General features: G+C 38.9%; 1 pseudogene; it reads left to right on the top strand.

Annotated features, from left to right (window-relative positions):
• Nucleotides 1-543: 543 nt before the first annotated feature.
• Nucleotides 544-993, top strand: LOC138378901 (protein S100-A10 pseudogene; annotated as a pseudogene).
• Nucleotides 994-19944: the final 18951 nt, after the last annotated feature.

The raw sequence follows: 19944 nt of genomic DNA, 5'->3' as shown, positions 1-19944 counted from the left end.
AGATCACCTATTGTGTGACTCCATTTATATGAAATGCCCAGAAGAGGCAAATTTATACAGAAACCAGATCAGTGGTTGCCAGGGGTTAGGGGAAGGGAATTGAGGAGTGATTGTTTAATGGGTGTGAAGTTGCCTTTTTGGGTGACGAAAACATTTTGTAACTAGTTAGTGGCAGTACGTGCACGATATGGTGAAACACTGAATTATTCACTTTAAAATGGTTAATTTAATGTGAATTTCACCTAAATAAAAAAAATATTTTGTCTTGCTTAAATCACAGGAGGCTATAACTCTAACCTTCAATATTCAAAGTCACTTAGTTCTTTTTAAGCCTGAATTACATCAAAATCAGAAAATAGCATTTAAGGATTAATGAGAACAGTAGCTAATTATTTCTAAATCTTTTTATGTCTGTATGCCTTGATTTACTTATATGCTTTAATGAAGAATATTATTTTATATAATAAAGAATACGTATAACCAGTGGTGATATTCAAAATATTTAATGACTTGTATAGCGTGGACCCTGACAAATCAGATACAATGCCAGCTGTCAACAACCAGTGGGCAAATACTCTACTGACATTATCTCTGATAACCAACTTAATGGGAAGTTCAGCTGAGAAAACAATGAAGCCAGTCCCAGCTCGCCCAGCGTCTGTGCTTCACCTCACGGCCCAGACTTCAACAGAGCTCACCAAAATGGAACATGCCATGGAAACCATGATGTTTACATTTCACAAATTTGCCGGGAATAAAGGCTACTTACCGAAGGATGACCCGAGAGTACTCATGGAAATGGAGTTTCCTGGATTTCTGGAAAATCAGAAAGACCCTCTGGCATTGGACAAAGTAATGAAGGACCTGGACCAGTGCCGAGATGGCGAAGTGGGCTTCCAGAGCTTCTTTTCCCTAATTGCAGGCCTCAGCATTGCGTGCAACGACTATTTTGTAGTACACATGAAGCAGAAGGGAAAGAAGTAGGCAGAACTGAGCAATTACTCTACCCTGATAAGAGTTCTCTCAAAGGATTGCTTAAGAAATCTGCCCCACAGCTTCTCCCTGTGTAAGGATCTCATGAGCACATCAGGACCCTTAGAAAATGTACAAATAAAATCCACCTCCCATTTGACAAGCAGAGAAAGAAAAGTTAATTAAATGCCAGATAAGCTTTTGATTTTTGTATTGTTTGCATCCTCTTGCCCTCAATAAACAAAGTCCTTTTTTAGTTCCAAGTTTAAAAAAAAAAAAAAAAAGAAAACAATGAAGCCATGACCAAGCCACCACCATCTTCCCTATTGACAATGTGTCTGATCTGTACACATAGTACCCAGGAGGAAATAAATAGCCTCATGGGCACTGATATTGAAAGCCATATCATATATATCTATGATATGCTATGGATCCAATGTTTGCATTCCCTCAAAATTCATACGCTGAAGTCCTAACTCCCAATGTTATGGTATTTGGAGATGGGGCCTTCGGAAAGTAATTAGGGTTAGACAAAGTCATGAGGGTGGGGTCCTTATGATGGGATTAGTGCCCTTATAAGAAGAGACACTAGAAAACTCACTTTTTCTCCCTAAATGAACACAAAGAAGAGGTCATGTGAGCACACAGCGAGGTGGCAGGCTGCCTACAAGCAAAAGAGAAGCAGCCTCAAAATGAAACTTACCTTACTGAACCTTGATCCTGGACTTCCAGCCTCCAGAACTGTGAGAAATCAATTTCTGTTGTTTAAGCCATTCAATCTGTGGTATTTTGTTATGGCAGCCTGAGCAGACTAAGACATAAAGACTCCAATTTTTAAATTTTTCTTACCCATGTAGGTCTTTATATTCCTTGTTTTTGAGGAAGTCAGAGAAGGATTTATGTCTCCAATTTGAAGGCATTCTGTGTATGGGCCCTTTTTCTACATTACGTTCTTGGTTATTTTGAACACCAAGTACCTTAATGTGGTAAAAAGATAACAAACAGCTTGGCATTTATCCAAGGAGTGATGAATAAGATAAAATAAAAGTGATCTTATCATTACATGTTTTTTCAATTCTAAGTGAATATGTGTATATTTATTACTGATAAGTTGTAAATAATATAGGGGTTTAGCTTTTTATTACTAAAGTTGGTTGGGAATGTAGAGGATTTTATTTTTCTGGTAAATTACCTTGAAGGAGCTTGCTAGGACCTTTCTAACTTATTAGTGAATAAGTGAATAAGTGAATAATGAATAACTTATTCATTATCTGGCTTACATGTTAAATAGTCTGTAACAGGCAAAATCATTAGGCTGTATGTCACGGCTCACATTCTGTTGGAAAACCAGGTCAACAAATGCCAGGAAGGATAGCTGAAGACCTTTGTCTGGGATTAAAACACAAGGACATGCCACCTAAGGGCTGATGTGATAGCTCTGGATTCCTTCTTTTCATCTTATCTTCTGTTCTTGTTCGTCTTAGACAAAATACATTTATGTTATGATTCCTATGGTTAAGACGTGTATCCAGATGAATTGACTTGTAGCAGTCTGGCCAGGGAAACATTAATTCCACTTAATCTATGTAGCTCAAAATAAGTAGCCATGAAAATAAAAGAATGGAAATCTTTACACTTGTCTCCTATGTCTCTAAGATCCAACTATCCTTTTTGAGGAAGGAAAAGAGCATTTTAGCCAAAATCTGTGGAAGGTAGACCTGCTATATTTAAAACAATGTTATTTTTGGTGATGATAATTGGAGCGATAAAAGGAGCATTGGCTTTGGACTCAGGGAGAGAAGCTGTTAGGCTCAGATAAGTGATTTAACTTCTCTATACCTCTGTTTCTTCATCTGTAAAATGGGAATTATAATGGCAGCTGCTTTTTAGAGCTGTTGAGAGTGCAACATAAATGAACATGTATAAAACGGTGCACACTAAGCACTAAATAAATATAAATTTCTTTTCAAATGCCTCAATTATAAATAAATTTATCTTCATTCTATCAGAAGCATCACTAAAGAATCTCAGTAATATTATGTTCTTTTACCATACTTTCCATATCTTTTATGTTTCTCCCATACTGCCCCTTTTATTATTCTTGTTTATCCTCTTAGCTCTTTTTTAAGTATGATTTCTTTGCTACCTTGATTTACCAATGGCATTTTTATCCTCGAAGGCTGCTGCTTCCTTTCTACTCCACCTTTCTCTTTATCCCCTTTCTTACTGTCTCTAGCCTTCCATCTGCTTTTACTCAAACCTTAATTCTTCTAGGAGTTACAGCCTCTGAGGCATGTGTAGTATTTGACAGATTGCTGTTCAGCAGCTAAAGCCTGTCATAGGAAAAGCAATATATAAATGAGGTGAGACTACTACATTACTTTAGTGACATGACTGGATTTTTTTTTTTTTTTTTTTTTTTTTTGAGACTGGGTCTTGCTCTGTGGCCCAGGGCTAGAGTGCTGTGGCATCAGCCTAGCTCACAGCAACCTCGAACTCCTGGGCTCAAGCAATCCTCCTGCCTCAGCCTCCTGAGTAGTTCTAACTACAGGTGTGCATCACCACACCCAGCTAATTTTTTTTTAAAGATGGGGTCTTACTACATTGCCCAAGCTGGTCTCAAACTCTTGGCCTCAAGCAATCTTTCCACCTTGGCCTCTCAAAGTGCTGGCTTTACGAGTGTGAGCCACTGTGCCAGGCCAATGACTGGAATTTTTTAACACACATGCCAGAACTTATATTTTCAAATAAGTATTGCCACAGTCAATGTAGTCACTGTGGGAGTTCATCCATTTGTCTGCAATGAGATGACTTTTATTAATAACATCGGTCTTGGCTGGGTGCAGTGGCTCACAAAGCCTTAGCAGAGCCAAAACCCACTTCCTGATGTTGCCCGTCAAAGCTGTTCTTCCCACATTTTTCCTTATCTCAGTAAAGAGCAACTCTAGCCTTCAAGTTGTCCAGGCTAAAAACTGAAAGTCATTCTTATTTCTGTCTGTTCCCCATTACCCACATCTATAAGTCCTGCCAACAATGCTTTCAAAACATACTCAGAATACAACTACTTCTCATCACCTCCACTGCCACTATCCTGGTCAAAATTTTGACTGGATTACTATAACACTCTCTTAAATGGTCACCCTGCTTCCTTCTTTGCCCACCTACCCATATAATCCACTCTCAACACAGCAGCCAGAGTGATCCTGTTAAACATGAGACAGATCACATAACTCCTTTTCTCAAAAACTGCATTTCTCGGAGTGAAATCAAAAGTTATTACAATGACTCATAAGGCCCTACGAGATCTGACTCTCTGTTTCCTCTCTGAACTCTTCTCCAGCTAGTCACCGCCATGCTCACTTCAGGACAGCACATGGGCCTCTTATTTCTGCGACCCTCCGGTCAGTTTCCGGCCTCAGAGCCTCTCCACTTGCTGTTCGCTCCACTCCTTTCTTCCCACAGACGCCCACATAACTCACTTTTTTCAAGTCCTTCATTGAGACTTTCTCTGACTATCCTATCTAAATTTACGATCACACTTTTTCTGAATTATTTTTTCTTTATCACCATTTAATATGTGGTTTACTTGTCTATGTTGTTTAATGTCTGCCCCCCACACCTAGAATGTAAATTCATGAGGCAGAGATTTTGCCTGATTTGTTTATTATTGTATCTGTATTGATGTGTTTACTACTACTGTAGGCAGGACATAGAACAGAGCCCAGCAACATAGTAGGTGCTCAATACATTCTGTTGGATAAATGATCTCCAGCTTAAAGACCCCCAGCAGACAATTCTTTGTGTTCTGAAATGTGGCATAATTATCTGGGATTCTAGGAACAGCAATGCTGATTTTTAAAACACCAATCAAACAAAAAAACCTTGAAAATAAGATGTAGAAAATAGAATGAGATTGCAAGGGATGGAAGTTGAGGAACTAGGGAAAAAGTAGTCAGGGAGGTAAACAGCATGAGCCCCTCCATGGGATGCTCTCAGTCCTCAGACTCCTAAACCTATGGAGCATTTTGTTAATGTCCACCTGCCCTGAAGTGAGTGTGGTGCAGTTAGATACCTGGGTGGGACTAGGAATGCACAGATTAAGTCGGCACATGTCTGGGAACATATCATTGCACTCACTTGAGTGTAAGGATTTCCTACTCTCAGTTGCACAAGGATGCAGAAAGTGACTTTCCTGACATGCAACATAGCAGTTTGTGAGTTTATGGTTGGTTGAGCTGCTGAAAAAGTTTCAGCAGATAGAGAGGTACTCTCAGGATTCTATTTCACAGTGAGTAGAGAAAAAAACGCCATCTTGGATTTTTCTATGGACTGAGAGCCTTTGGGAGCCCATTAAAAGCTGCATTTTCAGAAAAAGAAGAATAATTAGGTAGGATTCCATACGCATATCTCCAAATGCAGGTTCAGTGGTGGAGGAGGTAGAATATGATTGGTGGATCTGTGAATATGGGCTAAGCAATAATCTCCCTCCTGCCAATTGAGTGGTGAGTGTAACCAACTTGTTATGTATGACTCAATTTTGGTCCCACACTACTGAATTCCCTCAGTGCCTAACACCTCATCTATTGTCTCTGGGGGAGTGGCAGCAAGCCTCAAGAATCTTGGATTCCAAGCAAAAGGTCCAGTACCCATTGCAATGGAGGGGAAGAAGGTTGGGGCCAAAGGTCCTGTTCTCAGCGTATGAGATTCACTGAAGCTAAGTGCTGGGAATATACCGATAAATAAGGCACAACCCCTGCACTCAAGGAGTTCAAACTCTATTGGGGATTGGGATGGGGAGATATGGTCATATAAATAGACCATAATGATAAACGTGTTAAGAGCAATGATGAAATACAGGATGCCGTAAAAGAACATCCAGGAGATGAGCCAAACCTACTCTAGATTGAGTGGGGTCAAATAAATCTTGCAGAAGGTAATGCCTGAACTGAGGCCTGAAGAATAAATAGGAAAATAGTACGGAAGGAGAGGGGCATTTTAGGCAGAGGAAACTATAAACAAAGCAGTGGAGCTAAATAATGGCATGGTGTGTTCCAGGCAATGATAAAGCATTCATCATTGCTGGATGATGAAGTTTGAGTTGGGGGTGATGAGGTATGAGGCTGGAGAAGTGCATGAGAGCCAGATCATGACGGCCGCGTGTTCCAACCTAAAGACTTTCTCCTGTAGATAATGGGGGAGAGGGAAGGGTTTTGAGCATGGGAGTAACATTTTAAGCATGGAAGTCAGCAGTTCAGAAAATTTCCTCTCATTGCAAAATGTAAGTAGCATTGACAATGGTAAGACTAGAGACAGGAAAAACAGTGGGGAAGTCACTACTGTAACTTGGAAAAGATGATAGTTGATTGAATTAATATGATGACAGTGAGGAGGGGGAGAAGGATAATTTAAGAAACATTTTGAGGTAAAATAAGTAGGTCTTTGACCAGGAATGGTGTCTCACACCCGTAATCCTAGCACTCTGGGAACGCCAAGGTGGGAGGATCGCTTGAAGTCAGGAGTTTGAGACCAGCCTGAGCAAAAGTGAGCCACCATCTCTACTAAAAACAGAAAAAAATAGCCTGGCAACTAAAAATAGAAACAAAAAATTAGCTGGGCATGGTGGCTTGAGCCTGTAGTCCCAGCTACTTGGGAGGCTGAAGCAGGAGGATCGCTTGAGCCCAGGAGTTGGAGGTTGCTGTGAGCTAGGCTGGTGTCATGGCACTATAGCCCAGCCAACTGAGCAAGATTTTGTCTAAAAAAAAAAAACCAATAAGAAGAAGGTAGGATAACTTGATGACTTCTAGGTTTCTGTTTTGGGAGTCTACATGGAAGGGAATACAATACTTTTTGAAACAGGAAATAAAGGAACCAGTTAACAGAGAAAATGCTGAGTATTACTGGACTGAGATTAGCGACAGGGAGGACTTCTATTAAGAGACTATGCGGGCAACTGAGTTCAGGGAGTCAGAGGAAGCTGAAAGTTGAATATGAAGCTAAACTGCAAAAGGCAAAGAGCAGCCAAAACCAAGTATTAAAAGTTCCAGGAGTCAGAGAGCAGAGATGTGAAGACAATAGATGGAATATAAATGAGGAGAGGTACATGACATTCTACTCTGCAACTCATATACCACCAAGCTAAGCTGGTTGAGCTTAAAGAACCAGGAACCGCATGGGCAGTGATACATGTTTTGAAATACCTTGTGAGCATGCTTTCAGCTGTATGTAACAGAAATCCTATTCCAAATGGTGTAAACTATAAAGAAAATGTTTAACACGTATGATAAGAAGTCCCATAGTTAGGTGGCTCCAGGGTTTTTTGTTTTTTTTCATTTTGTTTTTTGGTTTTTTTGGTGTCTCAAAGAAGAATTCAAGGACAAGGTTCATTCTGTCTTTCTGCTCTGCCATGCTCAAAGTGTCAGTTTTGTCTGCAGCCTTATTCTTCTCACAATCACAAGATGATTGCTGCAGTACCAGCCATAACATCTAGAATAACCACAACCAGTGGAAGAAGAGACCATATTATCCTGTGAACATCTTTTAAAGATTGAGTAGTAAACTATTTCAAAAAGGCCCCCACCAAAACATCCCCTCTCACATCATTAATTGAAAATTGAGTTACATGTCCAGACTTCAAACACTGACAAGGGGAAAGAGATTTCTATGATTGGCTTAAACTGATCAGGATTTACTACCGCAGTAGGTGATGTGGTCACTCTCACTAAAGGACAGATACTGAAGAAAAATTGAGGTTCTGTTGACAAGGAAGAAGAGGGTGTAGGTATTAGTAGGTATCTAATAGTCTCCACTACACTTCTCAACAAAAAAAAAAACCTTGTTATTTGACAGAAGATTTCATTTTTCCAAATAGGCAAGTAATTCTGAAGCCAATACTCATGAATAAAGAGATGGGTGATCAAAGTAGGCGAAACCTTTCTGTTCTAGATTAGTTTCAGTGCATGCTTAAGACTTTCTATGTAAAGTGTGGTCCATGGATCAGAACAATCAGCATCATTCAAGCGCTTGCTAGGAAAGAAGACTATCAGACTCTACCACAGACCTACTGCTATGACTGGAATGTTTGTGTCCCTCCAAAACTCATGTTGAAACTTAATCCCCAAAGCAACAGTATTAAGAAGTGGGGCCTTTAGGAGGTAATTAGGTCATGAAGGCTCCATCTTCACGCATGGGATTAATGCCTTATAAAAGGTCTAGAGGGAGCTAGCTAGACGCTTTTTCCCTTCCATCCCTTCTGCCATGTGAGGACACAGTATTTGTCCCCTCTGGAGGATGCAGTGCTCAAGGTGCCACCTTGAAAGTAGGGACAGGGTCTTCACCAGACACTGAACCTGCTGGCACCTTGATCTTGACTTCCTAGCCCCTAGAACTGTGAGAAATAAATTTCTATTATTTAGAAATTATCCAGTCTCAGGTATTTTGTTATAGTAGCACAAACAGACTATGACACCTACTGAATTAGAATCAGCCTTTCAAAAGTCATAAAGATTAAAAAAAATGATTTGTGTGCTTTTAAAGTTGCTCTAAGCAGCACTAGTCTCATTAGATGTTCCTTTGAAAAGTGTTGCATATCTGATAAGGGACTTTTATCCAAAATGTATTTTTTAAATTCTCAAAATTTAACAATAAAAAAACAAAAGCCCAATAAAAAGTGGGAAAAGATTTGAACAGACATTTCACCAAAAAAGATATACATATTGCAAATAAGCCCATGCAAATATATTCAACATCATTAGTCTTAGAGAAATGCATGGCAATAAATTAAGACACGCCCATTAGAATGGCTAAAATGAAGAGTGACTGTATTCGGCATTGATGACAATGTGGAGCAACTGGCATTCTAATATACTGCTGGTGAGAATGCAAAATGGAACAACCAACTTGCACAACAGTGTGGCAGTTTCCTAAAAAGTTAAACACCCTAAAAGACTAAAAGTACACCTATCATATGATGCAGCCATTCCATTACTAGTTATTTACCCAAGCAAAGTGAAAGCCTATGTCTTTACAAAGAATTGTACGTTAATGTTCATGACAGTTTTAATAGCCAAAACCTGAAAATGTCCATTAATGAATGAATGCATAAACATGCTATGGTACATCCATAAAATAGACCGTCACATACTCAGCAATAAAAAGGAACGATCTGCCGTATGTGGTGGCACATGCCTGTAGTCCCAGCTACTCGGGAGGCTGAGGTGGGAGGATCGCTTGAGCCCAGGAGTTCTGGGCTCTAGGGCGCTATGCCGATCGGGTGTCTGCACGAAGTTCGGCATCAATATGGTGACCTCCCGGGAGTGGGGAACCACCAGTTTTCCTAAGGAGGGGGGAAATGGCCCAGGTCAGAAACGGAGCAGGTCAAAACTCCCGTGCTGATCAGTAGTGGGATCGCGTCTGTGAACAGCCACTGCACTCCAGCCTGACCAGCATGGTGAGACCCCTCTCTAAAAAGAAAAAAAAAAAAAGGAACGAACTACTGATACATATAATGACATGGAAAAAAATCTCAAAATAATTATGCTGAGTGAAAGAAGCCAGACAAAAATGATGACATACCGTATAATCCATTTACGTAAAATACTAGAAAGTTCAAACACATGGCTGAAATCAGATCAGCAGTTGCCTGTTAAGGAAAGGAGGAGATGGTGATGACAGAGGGAAGGATTAAGAAGGGGTAGGAGGAAATTTTGGGAGGTGATGAATATGTTAATTACCTCAGTTGTAGAGATGGTCTCACGGATGTCTACATATATCAAAACTATGAAACTGCACTGTACAGTTATAAAATAAATACATAAATGTGCCAATTATATTTCAATAAAGTGGTTTGGAAAAAGCATACCATTTGCAACAAGCTTGCAAATGCACGTTCCCAGATTAAAAGCTCAGAGAAGGCTTACAGTAAAGAAATCTGCTTAACATGACTTTTCACAAAGTTGTATGACAATAAAATCTCTCCACCATGTACCAGCTATTAATATCCCATAGACACTTTGGGAAATGCTGCTCTGTGACAGCAATTCTTAAAATATGGCCCAGCACCAGCAGTATCAGCCTCACATGGAGACTTGTCAGAAATGCAAATTAGCAGGCTCCATTTCCAACCTACTAAATCAGAAACCCTGAGAGTGGAGCCCATTGATCTGTGTTTTAACAAGTGCTTCAGGCAATTTTGAAGCACTCTGAGGTTTAAAAAACACTCTTCAAGAACAATGTGACTGACTCCTTGTGTTTCTAGTAATCTAACTATGTAAATGGTAGTATTGTATTTAGAATAAATATGTAGCCTACCAAGACAATGAATTGAGTGTGGAAAACATCAGTTTTACATATGTAAATGCTGACATATTTGTTTAAAAAAAGAAGAGCAAGCTCAACTTCATTCTTGAAGCTCATTAAAGCTAAGTAGTTCAGTGCTCCAGGGAAAGACACCACAAAAACACAGTGAAGGCCGGGCGCGGTGGCTCACGCCTGTAATCCTAGCACTCTGGGAGGCCGAGGTGGGCGGATCGTTTGAGCTCAGGAGTTCGAGACCAGCCTGAGCAAGAGCGAGACCCCATCTCTACTAAAAATAGAAAGAAATTATATGGACAGCTAAAAATATATATATAGAAAAAATTAGCCGGGCATGGTGGTGCATGCCTGTAGTCCCAGCTACTCGGGAGGCTGAGACAGGAGGATCGCTTGAGCTCAGGAGTTTGAGGTTGCTGTGAGCTAGGCTAACGCCACGGCACTCACTCTAGCCTGGGCAACAGAGTGAGACTCTGTCTCAAAAAAAAAAAAAAAAAAAAAAAACAAAAACACAGTGAAAACACTATCAAGAAAGTGCAAAGGCAACACAGGGAGTGGGGGAGAATATATGCAAACCATATATCTCATAAGAAACTTGTATCTAGAATATATAAAGAATTCTTATATCACAATAATAAAAAGACCAATGACTCAATTAAAAAAAGAACAAAGAATGTGAATTAAAATTTCTCCAAAGAGGATATGTAACTGGCCAATAAGCATGTGGTAAGATGCTCGACATCATTAATGAAATACAAATCAAAACCACAGAGACACTGATGTAGAAGCTCAGTAAATATTTGCTGAAGGGAAAATTCATAAAAAATGAATTTACCAAAAGAAATGAGCTATCAAGTCATGAAAAGACATGGAGGAAACTTCAATGCATATTAGTAAGTGAAAGAAACCAGTCTGAAAAATCTCCATACTGTATGATTCCAACTATATGATATTCTGCAAAAGGCAAAACTATGAAGACAATAAGATCAGTGGCTATCAGGGGTTGGGGAAAGGGAAGGATAAATAGGACGATCACAGAGGATTTTTAGGACAGTGAAACTATTGTGTACGATACTGTAATGGTGGGTACATGTCATTATACCTTTGTCAAAACCCATAGAATGTACAGTACCAAGAGTGAGCCTTCATGTAAACTATGGACTTGAATTAATAATGATGTATCAATATTGACTCATTAATTGTGAATATACCACATTAATGCAAGATTTTTATAACAGGGAAAGTTGTGTATGTGTGTGCAGGATGTTTATGGGAGCTCTCTGTACTATCTGCTCAATGTTTCTGTTTCATACCTACTAATATGGCTATAATCAAAAACACAGATAATAACAGCTGTAGGTGAGGATGTGGAGAAATTGGATCCCTCAAATATTGCTGGTGGAAATATAAAATCGTGCAGCTGCTTTGGAAAACAGTTTGACAGTTCCTCAATGTTAAACATAGATACGATATGACCCAGCAATTCCACTCTTATGGCTGTACCCAGGATAATTGAAAATATGTTCACTTAAATATTTATGATAAGGAAAACTCCCATCTATTACTTGGCACAGCAGCCGCCTGAGACCCCCACCCCTCACGGAAGACCCACATTAGCATAATACTAACCTAACACCTGGTACATTAACATATCACTAACCTAACATTTGGCACATCAGCATAACACTAATCCTATTGCCTAGTGCAGACACTAAACTTACTACCTGGCGGGCATTGTCACCTGAGGCCTCCCTCCACTTAGATCACCCCAACTTAATAAAAATGGGAAAGATTAGGTAGACAGGGCTCAGAATTTTGTGGCGAGACCTCTCTGAGCCCGCCGGCGAATAAACGTTGATTCTCCGACTCTCCGTGTGCCGCTCAGTTTGTCCTTGGGACCACTCACTGTAACACTTGCTGTAACATTTATACATAAATGCTCATAAGCAGCTTTATTCATAACAGCCAAAAGGTGAAAACCACCCAAATGTCAATCAACTGCTGATGAACAGATAAACAAAATGTGGTATGGCCACACAATGGAAATTATTCAGGAATGAAAAGGAACAAAGTACTGACACGTGCTACAATGTGGATTGATCTTGAAAATATGCTAAGTGAAAGAAGCCAGCCACAAAAGACCACATATTGTATGATTCTATTCATATGAAATTTCCAGAATAGGTAAATACACAGACAGGCTGGGCAGATCCGAATTGGAAACTTTGGGAGATATGCTGGAAATTTTAAGTGATCAAAGGATTATGTATTAAATGATTGATACAATAACAGTGCACTAAAGGGCATTTTATTTGGACGAAATCATGAAAGCACCCTCAACCTGTCTGACTTTAGCTATGCTCACACAAAGCAACAATGAGAAGTCACCCGAAGTTTGATCACTTTTGACAGGCTGTTAGATGGAATTATTCACCCTTGAAATACTCCCTCCCTTTCTGATCACTCCTCTTCTCTCGTTGCTGGTTCTTCTTCCTCTAACTCTTGGCTATAGATATTTCCCCAGCATTCCATCCTTACTTTCTGGGATGTATGTGGATTTTGGGGGGCCAGAGGGGAAGTCTTCAGTGGGTTGAATGAAGATTCCCCCAAAATATACATTCTCGTCCTAATCCCCAGAACCTATGAATGTTACCTTATATATTAACAAAAATGAATAATATATGGCCAAAATGTGATGAAGTTAAAGACGTTAAGAGGAAGAATTTATCCTGGGTTATCTGGTGGGCCCTAAATGCAATCACATGTGTCTTTATAAGATAGAGGTGAAAAGAATTTTGAGACAGAAGAGAGGGAGGCAATGTAACCAGGGAGGCAGAGATTGAAATGACGTGGTCACAAGCCAAGGAACTTCTGGAGCCACCATAAGCTGGATGAAACAGGGAAAGCATTTTTCCTTAAAACCTTTGGAGGGGAACACCTTGTCAACACCTTGATTTCAGACTTCTGGCATCCAGAACCGTGAGAGAATAAATTCCTGTTGTTTTATGCCACCAAGTTTATGGTAATTTGTTATAGCAGCCATAGGAAACTACTACACTGTCTTTCTGATTCCTATGAACTCATTCTCTTACTCAGTAAGTCATAGTCTATGGACCTTAAATCTCTAGCAACCAGTAGAATTATTTCAAGGAGTCCTCAGATCCTTATGTGAAACAAGCCTGGTGTTAGATCATATACATATACCTTACATGTACACCTAGTATTATTTTTTCAAGAATGTCTATATATGGTGTTTAGTAGGATGTTAATTCATAAAGTATTATTATTACATAGTAGCTTCCTGTCATTATTCAGTGTCTCCAATAATGGATATTGAAAGCAATACCAGTATGTAAGCTTATGAATGTTTTCATCACCCCAAACAGAAACCTCATACCCATTAATCAGTCACTCCCCAAAAACCCTTCCTCCAGCCCCTAGTAATCACTCATGTGCTTTCTGTCTCTGGATTTGCCTATTCTGGACATTTTATATAAATGGAATTACACAATATGTGTCCTTTTGTATCTGGCTTCTTTCACTTAGCATAATGTTTTGGGGGCTTGTTTGTTTGTTTGTTTGTTTTGATATAGGATCTAGCTCTGTCACCCAGGCTGGAGTGCAGTGGCACAATCATAGCTCACTGCAGCCTTCAACTCCTTGGTTCAAGCAATCCTCCTGCCTCCATCTCCCAGGTAGCTGGGACTACAAGTGCACGCCACCATGCCTGGCTAATTTTTTTAAAAAATTTTTTGTAGAGGCAGGATCTTGCTATATGTTCCAGGCTGGTCTTGAACTCCTGGCCTCAAGCAATCCTCCCATCTCAGCGTCCCAAAGTGCTGGGATTACAGGCATGAGCCATTGTGCCCACCCAAGCTTAATGTTTTTAAGGCTCATCTATGCTGCAGCATGTATCAGTACTTCATTCTTTTTCATGGCTGAATAATACTTCATTTTATTAATATACTACATTTAGTTTATCCATCCATCTGTTGATGGGTGTTTGGGTTGTTTCTATGTTTTGGCTATTGTGAATAGTGCTACTATGGACAAGGGTGTGCACGTTTTTGTTTGAACACCTGCTTTCAATTCTTTTGGGTACATATCTAAGAGTAGAATTGCTAGGTTATATGGTAATTCTATGTTTAATTTATTGAGGAACTGTCAAACTGTTTCCTGCATTGGCAACACCATTTTACACTCTCACCAGCAATGCACCAGGGTTCTAATTTCTCCACATCCTTGCCAACACTTTTTATTTCCTGGTTTTTTGATAGTTGCCATCCTAATGAGCATAAAGTAGTATCCTGTTGTGGTTTTGATTTGCATTTTCCTCATGATTAGTGTTGTTGAGCATCTTTTCATGTGCTTATTTGCCATTTGTATATCTTCTTTCGAGAAATGTCTATTCAAGTCCTTTGCCTATTTTTAATTGGGTTATTTTTCTTTTTGTTGTTGAATTGTAGAAGGCCTTTGTTCTGGATACAAGACCTTAATCCGATATATGATTTGCAAATATTCCCGCCCCCCCCCCCCCCCCCCCGCTGCCATTCTGTGGATTGTCTTTTTACTCTCTTGATAGTGTCCTTTGATACACAAAAAATTTTAATTTTTATAAAGTCCAATTTATTCATTTTTTTCTTTTGTTACTCAAGCTTCTGGTGTCATAGCTAAGAAACCATTGCCAAATCCAAGGTTGTATAGTTTTATCCCTATGTTCTTTGTTTCTGGTTAAGACTGACGTATGGAATCCAACATATGTGGTAGCAGCAGTTGCTTCTTCTAACAGCTATGTAGTTCTAGCTCTTATATATAGGTTTTTCATCCATTTAGAGCTAATTTTTTGTATCTGGTGTGAGGTCCAACACTACTTTTCTGTATGTGTAAATCCAGTTGTCTCATTTTATATATTTAGTATTTTATATATTTGATATGAGAAATAATAAATAATATGTTCAGTTATATTCATTGCAATATTTTTCATAGTAGCAAAAAGCTAGAAACATGATGTATGTTCAACAATAGATTAGTAAAATAAATTGTGATATACCTTTATAATGTAATATTATGTAGAAATCAAAATAGTACCATTCATAAAAATATCATTAAGTGAAAGTTAAACCTGATTAAAATACAGTATGTGCATATACATACCTATAAGTACATAGAAAAAAGATCTTGTAGCATGTACACCAAGGAATTAATTTTGGCTATCTATGGTGGTGATGGTGTGTCTGTTTTTTATTTTCTTCTTTTTGTTTATATCTATTTTGTAAAATTTTTATAGAACAAACAGTTTTTGCTTTTGTAATTTTTCAAAAAGTGACTGTCTTACTAATCATGTATGCTCTTCATTTTCTAAAAGGTCAGAAACCATTGTTCTAGTCTATTTCAGCCTCCGTACCAACCTGTTTTACCCTGTGTTAGCTGATTTCCCTGTGCTTGGCATCTTGCCTATCTGATCTCTAGTATCTCTGTGATACTTCTTATTATAGCAGGCTACACTTTCATGTCAAGTCATTGTACCACATAGCTCTCTTGGTGGAATTGATCCACCAAAGGAGGTGTGGGGGCAGGGACATGACTGTCGCACTGATCATCCCCCAGCCTAGACAAGTCCTAATTTCTAAATTGGTGGTTAAGTTGATTGGAAGATGAGTCTTTTATTCTGAGCACACCTTCAAAAACTGTGTAATTGCTACTAGCAGCTAATGGAGGCGCTGCAGAAACTTGCATATGCTTAGAGGCAAGAACAAAAATGAGGGCCAAATGCCCACCAACATCTTTGTTTCTGGTTAAGACTGACGTATGGAATCCAACATATGTGGTAGCAGCAGTTGCTTTCTAACCTAGCAAACTTCTGTTCTTGTTATTTTTATGAGGGCTGATTATGAAATTTTATTACTGAATCTGCTCACCCTTAAACTGTTCTGCTCAGATCTTTGTATATAGCATGCTGACCTGCAATCAACATTTAGCTATTTTTTTCTCCTTCTTTGTATTTAATGGATTCCAGGAGGCCTGATCTTTTGCCGTGGGTTTTTTTTTTTTTTCATACAATGACTATCAGTCAGACACAGAGTCAATTTCTCAGAATCAATCTCTCTCTCTCTTTCTCGCCTTCTTCCCTTCCTCCCACTCTCCATCTTTCTCTTTCCCTCTCTCTCTCCTCTCCCTCCCATTAATAGCATGAGCTTAGAAATTGCACAGGGTGTAATTTTTCTTTGTTAAAAGAGATTTTTTTTTCTGAAATGAGGTCTTTACCATTTGAATTCATTGTTGGGATGAAATTCAGTCAAAGTAATCAGCAGTTTTTATCTATTTGGCCTCTTCTTCATTTTTCCCCCCTTCTGGATTGCCACAGAGTTCTTCTTCCTGTTATTCGCATCTGTCAGAGTCTTAGTCACAACATTTCTAGTTCCTTTTTAGCTTAAGCTCTTTTCAGCCGGTATCCAGTTAAATCATTTGAAACAAGCAAGATCATCTTTGATATCTGATCCTAACTGAACTAGAACTTTGTGTACAGCTTATAGTCTTCATTCAAACGGATTCAGATTCCCAGAAATCCACAAACTTTAGGGAATTTTAACTCAAGAACCATTTTTCAGTGTGTTCCACCCTTTGATCTTTCTCCTATGCCTGCTTGACAAACATAGACATAATATCTTAAGTCCCTGTGCATATCTTCCTCTGAAGTTGTATTTCTTTCTCCCTTAGAAAAGAATCTAATTCTTTTTGTTGAGTTCCAGTGCGTTTGGCATATGTGGATGCTAATAAATCATAAATAGGAAGCTAGATTCTCCCATCTAAGAAAGGAAGATAGTTTGTCATATGCCTGTGGAAAAATACCCAGGGCATTTCTCCATAGTTTTGTAAGATTCAAGAGGAGAATCCCTTTTCTCCATATGCCCTAGTCCTGTGTATTTAGAGGAGTCACCTTGCTAGTTTTTTTAAATATCATTTAATTCAGGTAGAAGTGGGAGGGCTTGATGGGTCAATCACTGGGAAGAATCTGACATATGTACATTTCTGTCTCCGCTTTACAAGATCACACCCACTTTCTTGAAACAGTGTTCCCTTCATTTCTGTGATATCACCCTTTTGCAGTTTTCCTTTTTTTTTATCTATACATTCCTCTGTTTCCATTGTTGGTTCCTCCATCACTGACCAAACTTTAAATGCCATAGTTCCCTCAGGGGATGGCCTTTTCTCCTTAGATGATTTCATTCATTCCCAGGGTTTCAGCTATGCGCCAGTGAAACCATCCTAGATTTTTATTCCAAACTCAAAATGTGCCTACCATAGATATCTCATAGGCACCAAAAATGCAACAAGACAGAAAGCCTGTTCAAGATTTACACCACCTTCCCCAAATTCCTGTTCCTTCCTCAGTACTTTGCAGTTCAGTCAAAAGCACCGCTGCCAACTCAGTTACTCAAGTCAGAAAACCAAGAGTCATCTTCAACATTACAGTCTCTTTTGCCATTAATTAATCACTGAATTCTATCGTGTCTACCTCTGACATCTCCCGCAAATCTGTCTGCTTCTCTCCATCTCCATTGCCAGGACTCAAGGGCAAGCCAACAGCTATCACTGCTTCCAGTTCTCACCTTGCCCGGCCCTCTAATCCATTTTGCACACTTTAAACCAAGGGACCTTATAGACACATGAATCAGATTGTGTCACTGCTTTCCAATGAAGGATTTATTAAGATACAAAAAGAAAAAAATATGAAGAAAAATACATGCAAAAAAAGATTGTGTCATTCTTAAATATGAAAACCATTCAGTGATTTCCTCTTGCTCTTAGGGTAAAGCCCAAACTCTTGCCCTTGTAATATTCTTGCATTTGTTTTGTTTTGTTTTGCTTTTTGAGACAGGGTCTCATGCTATTGCCCAGGCTGGAGTGCAGTGGCATTATCATAGCTCACTGCAACCCCAAACTACTGGGCTCAAGCAATCCTCCTGCCTCAGCCTCCTGAGTAGCTGGGACTATAGGCGTGTACCACCATGCCCAGCTAATTTTTCTATTTTTTGTAGAGGCAGGGTCTCCATATGTTGCTCAGGTTGGTCTTGAACTCTGGAGCTCAAGCTATCCTCCCTCCTTGGCCTCCCAAAGTGCTAGGATTACAGGTAAGAGCCACTGCGCCTGGCCTCTTCTGGACTTCTTTTACATCCTCCAATATGCCATCTCCCTTACCATCTCAGGTCTGTCCTTGGCACATGCTGTTCTACTCGGAATATCCTTCAATACCCTCTACTTCCACCAATAGTTTAATTTTCAGCTGAATGAATAGATCCCACCAGAACTGACATAAACTGTCAATGGTAGCAGTTAGAAAATTCTTTGGTTCATGTAACAGCAAACACATCAAACAGAAAACAAATAGAAATCCTATAGGACAGGGGTCTCCAACCTATGGTGAGTTGTATAATTATTTCATTATATATTACAATGTAATAATAATAGAAATAAAGTGCACAATAAATGTAATATGCTTGAATCATCCCAAAACCATCCTCCTCGCTCCCTGGTCCATGGAAAAATTCTCTTCCATGAAAACTGTCCCTAGTGTCAAAAAGGCTGGGGACAACTGCTATAGGAGTTTCTTCTTCTGTTAGACCTGCCTACCTTAGTGTCAATTAATATAACTGAATTCTGTTTGTTGTTCTTATTGGGGCATCAATAATCTCTTTTATACAGAAGAATGAATAACAAAAAGAGATGTTTTTATAGTGACCACGTGTTGCATGAAAAATGAGAATTTTATTCTGTCTTATAGACATAAATCCAGATTTTTGACTGAATGTTTCCATTTTTATCCAAATATTTATGGTTGTCTGTACACATTATCTGTTTTATTAAGTTACCCACTTAGTTTCAGGATTCTTTAAAATGTGATACTTAAGTTATCAAACTAGATTCCTGTGCATCTAAGTCATCCATAAGGCTAAAGATGAAAGAATTATTTTAATAACATCTGTATGATAAGATTTCTTAAACAAAACTATATTTATTAGCAAGGTAGGACATCAAAAAGGTTAAAAGTATGACTACATTTGAGTTGGATGGTTAGTGGCTCAATAATTTTCTTTTTGCTATATTATCTACATTTTATACATGTATTTTGAAAGATAAATTGCCTTTGTTTTGTGTTTGACTATATATATGTATATATATTTCTTTGCTCAGTAATACCAAAAGGATATTGCCAATAGGAAATGTTAGAACAATGCCCCCATCTTAGTTCAATTTTATCCGTAGATTACTCAGAGTTTAAAATAAATAAGAGGCAAATTGTCCTAGACATGTAACCGGATACTGTCCAAGGCCTGTCTCCTACTGTAACAGGTGTGCTTTCAATGGCCTTTTATTGCTCTTTTTATCCTCCTCTTGTTCTGTTGTCCCCTAGAGTCAACAGCTGTGACTACTGTTTGGTCTCTATAGCACCCAGATTCCTTTCTCCTTTAGTCTTTCAGCAATCTCATTTTCCTAATGTCTTCATGTTCCTGCTATTGATTGTGCTACAGTGAATATTGCAGTGGCTAGTAGACTCTGAAACTCTATTTAATCTAGTTTTAGTACAAATAACTCCATAAATTTGGTAGATTATACTGAAGCCAACACTTTCTGGGCATAGCCTTGAAATACCCTGGCTCTGTATGT

This window comes from Eulemur rufifrons, chromosome 30, assembly GCF_041146395.1.
Source record: "Eulemur rufifrons isolate Redbay chromosome 30, OSU_ERuf_1, whole genome shotgun sequence".
NCBI classification, from domain to species: Eukaryota; Metazoa; Chordata; class Mammalia; order Primates; family Lemuridae; genus Eulemur; species Eulemur rufifrons.
The sequence above is the reverse complement of the archived record's forward strand: the minus strand, read 5'-3'. Positions and strand labels throughout refer to the sequence as shown.